At 42.5% G+C, this 5,698-nt stretch overlaps 1 pseudogene; it reads right to left on the bottom strand.

The window, feature by feature from the left end:
- Positions 1–687: 687 nt before the first annotated feature.
- LOC113405452 overlaps positions 688–5,698 on the bottom strand; it is a 10,484-nt pseudogene continuing 5,473 nt past the window's right edge.

The following is a 5,698-nucleotide window of genomic DNA, read 5'->3' as shown; positions in this document are numbered from 1 at the left end:
AAATTTATTTTTAATTGAAAATAAAATTCAGCTTTTACAGTCAGGGTAACTGACCTGGAACAGCTTCCGAAGTGAATTGGTAAATTCATCATTATTTGAGGTCTTTAAATTGCAATTGGATTTCCTTCTAAAACATCTGCTCTTCTTAGTTCAACCACAAACTACTTGGTTTGATAATGAGCTGCTCCTTACCAATTATGGATGAATAATTTCCTCCACAGCAGGAATTATTGAATGGAATTTTCTGGCCAGGTGTTATGCTGAAAGCCAGACTAGTAGATGATTATTGTGGTTGCTGCTGGCCTTGAAATCTAATAATTTGTTAGGAAGAAACTTCTGTTGTTCCACAATTGTCCATTCGGGGTTCCTGGAACCTTCTTATGGAGTATCTGGTATTGGCCACTCTCGGAGACAGGATAATAGACTAAATGGTCCTCTCTGCTCTGGTCAAGTGTGACAGTTCTTATGTTCCTATCAGTAATTGTACAGCAGCCACTCTGTAATTGTATCATAAGTTGCCATGTGACATGAAAAGTCAGAAACCTGTCAGTTCCACTTAGAAGTTGTGAAGTGAACATGAGGTTCTGAGACTTAAAAAAAATACAATACAGAATATTTTTAACATGCCATTTTTTAAAATTAAGGAAAGTTTTAAAACATTCATTTCAACAGGCTCTAACCATGTTTTTATTTCATGTTAAAGGCTTCCTTTAGGCCCTCCAGTGCCCGTGTTTCAGTTATTTTTCCCCAGTCTCTTGGGAGATCTGCTGGGTTAGCATTATAACTTTTAGCTAACTGGTGATTGAACTTCTGAAAAACAAACTTCCAGTAATCAGAAGCCTCAATGCTGGGATCTGGCTGAATGCGCCAGTCTGGGTAATAGACGCGATAATCTTTGTAGGGATGATGTTTCCCTTTTGTGTCTAAATTTCGGAATGAGTTCTCAGAAACCACTTTAGATGAGCATATATCATAGACAAGTTTTTGTGTATCAAGATACCTGTAACTGCATAATCCTTGTGGCCGATGCACAGATGCAAAATGCTCCTTGTGGTCACTGCCTCCTGCTTCACAGGGGACTTTACAAAATGGACACTGCTTCCCACAGCCAAACACTCGCTTAAAAATTACATCCTGGGGTTTTAATGGCAGATTGGAGAGTTTGGTGTGAATATCCAAACCACCAAATTGGGATAAGATTTCTTGTTCCAGATCCAGAAGAAAGGTTTGAATATTAGCACAAAACTGGCCTGTTTTTGCTGTGTTTTTAAACTGTATCCCAACTAAGCTGTCCTTGGAAATGACTAGGTCCTTCTGCAGCGCTTCACAAAAGTTGTTTAAAAATGCTAAGGCTGTGGTATTTTTTTCATTTTTGGAGCTTTCCAAAACTTCCCTCACTTTCTTTACTATTGTAGATAGAATCTTTTTCTCCAACTCTCCCAAATGCTTCGTCTCCCTGTAATGATCCATAATACGTCTCTGAATCCAGGTTTTGACAAATTCTTTATAGTTTTTAATATATTTCACATAGTTATCAAAATTCATCTCCTCCAGAAGCTTTTTCTGTACAGTGAACTGGAAGAAGGTCCGGCTGCCATATTCAATGGACTCTGCCTTGTTGAGAATGTCATCTACTATCTCTATGCCTAGTCTTTTGTTGATATAATCCACCAAGGCGGGTTTGAGACATTGATCACAGAAATCCCTGGCCCTTGTTTGGTTCTCATCTTTTTCCAAATACAGGTCAGTAAATGTGGAGAAATACTGAGGTTTCAGTTTCTCTAAACGACACTGAGGATCATTTTGTTTGATAAAATCTTCATGCATCTTCTGAAAGCTCCAAGCTGCCTCCCCCAAAATATGAATTTTCAGCTCAACTTCAAAGCAAGCAGTAGTGCCAAGTTTTTTAACATCCTCCTGTTGGAGCCTTTTGTTGATTATGTTCAGCAATTCTGTGCAATAGATTTCATCATAGTCCACTTTGGAATTTACCTTTTCTTCAGTGTATCTTTTACCCTCATCTATTAAGGATTTAGCAAGTTCTTCTGTGTGAACAGCTGTTTCACATTCCCCTATGAACAACAGTTGTTTCATAGTTTTGATCCATGCTGAATCTAGATACTCCTTTTTCATTCTGAAATTGTCAATTCCATGAAACAACAAACTACCTGATTCCTGTAGCTTCTGCCTGATGGCACTCCCTCGATTTGCCAGGTCCTTTCTCAACTGGGACTCCATCTCTCGATAAATTTCACGTTTCTGTAAACTGCTGAACTCCAACTCTGACAGTGTTTCTCTCCACATGTTTTCAAATTCTAATTTCAGTTCCTCATGATCTAGTTTATGTTTTTTGTTCCTACATTCATCCAAGACCCTGTCAACTTTCCCTTCAATTATCTGCATGTATGAGGTCTGGATTTTTTCTGTCTTGAGCTGGCCTTTTCGAATTCGAATTGCTTCCTTGCACTTGTTCTCAGAGTAGCTCTCAAGTTCATTTTTGAGGCAGTTTGCACTCCTGATAAAATCTTCTCTGTACTTTTCTATCAGGTGCAGATTTGAAATTCCACTTTCAAAATAATCTTGTAAATGAGCCAAAACTTTTTGTTTCTCGTGCTGCAGTTTTTCCTGTGCCTCATTTTTCAACATGGATAAGGCACCAGCCTGTAGTTTCTCTGATGTCTGATTCTGAATGACAGTTTCCTTTTCAGATACCCAGAGATGTATCTCTTTGCGGAAATGCCATTCCCACTCGGAATACTTCATAGACAGCTGGTTATAGGCTTCAGCTACAAGGCTGTTTCTGAAACTGAAGATGAAGTTCTCGTGTTTTACAGCATTCCACAGGCTCTCCACCCATTTGACAAACTGGGGAATGTCCTTAGGGGCTCTATTATGTGACCGTTGCTTTATCAAATCAATCAGGTATTTCTTTAGCTCACACACACTCTCACTGTATCCCATGTTCACTGGAGCCATGGGAGGGACTCCGTGCCACAGTCCAGGGATGTACCAATTGTGTTTCTCTGCATCATAGTCCATAATACATGAAAAATTCACTTTTTTACATTGCTTTTCCATCCTAGCTGCAGCTATGGTCATTTCATTCAGCTGCTCTAGGAGGTGCTTCCTGTCCCTCATGTTTTGGTCATGCGCAGACACATCACTGACATTCTGATGCACAAACTGGCAGTTGGGTTTTTGCCCTATTTCCTCCATTCTGAGAAAGGCATGGACCACAATTTGCAGAATATCCTTCATTTCTGTGGCATTCTCCATGGCCATGTTAACGATGGTTATGTCACTTAACCCAATCACCAGGGTGGCCAGCTCATTGTCGTGTTGATAACTGTCCTCCAGCTTGGCCAGTTCTTGGGCTTTCAGGCCTTCTGTGTCTATCACCAGGATGAAATCACAGCCCAGCTCCTGCTGAAAGTTCTCTGCCACTTTAATGAGTAACATGAAGGCTCCTCGCGTACATCGGCCACTGCTCACTGCAAACTGCAGGCCAAACATGGTGTTGAGGAGGGTGGATTTCCCAGTGCTCTGCCCTCCCAGCACCGTTAAAACCAGCATTTTGGACTTTCCCCCCACCTTGGCATGGAGCTCAGTCAGAACATCTGTCACCCACTGCAATGGGATGTTGGATACATCTCCATCGATCAGCTCCATGGGAAACCCTTCCAGCATCAGGTCAGCTGCTATGCCTGGGAGATGGATGAATTGTCTTTGGCATGTTGCCTTGTCTCCTTCTTTAACCATTGAGCATTCAGCTTCATAAAACTGCCCCAACTCACGCATGAAATGCTCAACCCCTAAGGAAGTGGAAGATATTAATTTATCCAGCATGGCTAGCGCTTGTGGGTCATCTCCTGCCATTTTACTTTTCCCTTTATATTGATCCCGTAGTTTAAAAAGATTATCTCGAGCAATGTGATCCAGGCTAAACTTCATCCATTTCAGAAAGTAACGTTTCTCCACTGAAGGCAATTGTTCTATTCCATTAACAAATTTAATCAATCCATCAGTAAGGTCACATTGATTCTGCTGTCTACGTAATTCCAACTGTTTCTCTCTCAGTTGACATTTATAGTCTTCGGTGGGAGTCTCCCCTTGCCTTCTCATTCTGCACAGTTCTTTTTCCACTTTAGCCAATTCTTCCCAGAGATCCCCCTGCAGTCTCAGCATTTCCCTCTTGTACTTTGCCACATCTTTTATTTTCACAGTGATTTCTCTAGCCCGCTCGCTTGCACTCTGACATTCCTTTCGGTCCTCATCTACCTGGATTCCAAGTTCACGTGCGGTCACAGCCATGGCTTCCAAATTCATTCTCTTGGGAGATGAACTCATTATGCTTTTTATGGCAGATTTCAGTTTTTGCACAAATCCTGCATTATTTGTGGTGCTGTCTTTCTTCAGTAGTTGTGATTTGCTCAGATTCAGCACTGGAGCCAACCTATTAAGGAATCCCAATGTTTCCTTGGGATTTCCATTCTTGCAATTGAGAATGAAGTAGTATTTAGTGGCTAATCCCTGCAGAGAAGATAACTGTGCGTATTGCCTCTCACTGATGCTCTCAGTAACTATGAACACTGCTGAAGAGACGACAGTTAAAAAGCTAAATTGCAACCAGTGCGACTCAATGTCTCCGTGCAGGTTTGTAATTGAGATGGGCTCTGGGAAAAGATCTGAATTCTCCCTCCCACAAGGGAAATACCAGGAAATCTCAACCAACCCATCTGCAATTTCCCGAGGGACATTCCCAGACTCCATGTCATGATGGATGAAGAAATTGTGGTGCTGCTCGGAGGGGCTGAGAACCTCATTGAGGAGTCTGGACTTGGAGAAGCTGCAGCTCCCCAACCGCACAAAGGAAATGGTTGGCAGTGACGCGAGCACCAGGCTCTCCTCACTGAACCCTCTGCTCTCTGCCGCCGAGTGCGGCCTCCACTTCCTCACAATGTCCCTCATGGCCCACAGCATTAGGGTGCACTTGGGGGTGTCGAGGGCAGGTAGCAGCAGAGGGAGGGCAAACTGGCACATTGAACATTTTGGACAGGATCTCCTGCTGTAGGAAACTGTCTGAGCAAAGCAGAACAGCACAGAGAACATCGAGGGGATGCAGAGACTCTCTGATGTCAATGTCACTAAAACTAAAAACGTCTCCACCTGCAATCTGTGCCTCCTCACTGCCGCCTTCATCATCACATGCTCTATGTCCAAGGCTTGTGTTTCTGGCTGTCCCATTCAGAGTCATTAGTTTCCTCAGGAAATGCCAAGGTAAATCCCCTAACATCTGAGGAGTCCACTTTTCTATACTTTCTGAGCCAATTTCCAGGACATCCCGCAGCCTGAGTTTTGTGCTTTGGTATTCCTGCAGGTTTAGCTTAGAAAGGAGTCCTTGAAAAGCTTTATTTTTCTCTGTAAAACAAAATGAAAATAGGATTCTCATGGCTTTCTGAAGTTAGATATTCCCAGACAGAACATTTTTAGAGATGGAGTTAATGATGTAAAATCTTAATAATTTAAAAGAAAAATTCCATTGGTGGCTAGTAATTAGGGGTTAATGGCGTTATAGCTAATAAACTAATCCCCCTCTTCTATTTCTTTAATTAACCTTTTCCACAGGGGTTCTCAACCTTTTTCTTTCTGAGCCTCCCCCCCCCCCCCCCCCCCCCCCCCCCCCCCCCCCCCCCCCCCC

Source organism: Terrapene carolina, unplaced genomic scaffold (genome assembly GCF_002925995.2).
Source record: "Terrapene carolina triunguis isolate 2854851 unplaced genomic scaffold, T_m_triunguis-2.0 Scaffold37548, whole genome shotgun sequence".
NCBI lineage: Eukaryota > Metazoa > Chordata > Testudines > Emydidae > Terrapene > Terrapene triunguis.
Note: the sequence above shows the minus strand (reverse complement) of the source record. Positions and strands in the feature narration are given on the sequence as shown.